This window comes from Acanthaster planci, linkage group LG05, assembly GCF_054643075.1.
Source record: "Acanthaster planci isolate LZ-2023a linkage group LG05, COTS_SCS, whole genome shotgun sequence".
NCBI lineage: Eukaryota > Metazoa > Echinodermata > Asteroidea > Valvatida > Acanthasteridae > Acanthaster > Acanthaster planci.
In genome coordinates this window covers 3,166,277-3,166,761 of record NC_141781.1, presented here as the reverse complement: position 1 = coordinate 3,166,761, position 485 = coordinate 3,166,277, and positions in this window count along the sequence as shown.

Here is a 485-nt window from a genome sequence, read left to right as displayed (position 1 = left end):
TGAGTCCTGAAGCTACAAACCCGTGCTGTAATTGACTGGAACAAAAACAGAATGTGTCGCAAATAGCCTTTACTAGAACTGGCAAGCGTGGTTTTTCAACAGTCAGGGATTTGCCGGCGGTTCGGTGGTCAAAATATTTAGATGGGGGCGCTCCTACTTGACACTTGTCTTTGCTCTTGTTGTGACAACCTTTTTTTTTTCAATTTGAGGACGCGTGAATAGATGCTTCTTGTAATTGATTGTGCAAGCAACCATTCAATGTCCCGGGTAACAAAATTCCGCGACTGTATATTTGCCAATTTCGCAACTTCTTGGCGGGATTTTTTTCCGTTTTGAATAGTCTTCAAGAGCAAAAATATTGAATTGGTGAAAGGGAGAACAAAAATAAGGATAGTTAACAAAAAAAAGATTCGATATTCCCTCTAGGTACACGCAATCTTGCTTTAAACCAATCTTTACTCTCTTTAATTTCTCCGCCCACGTCT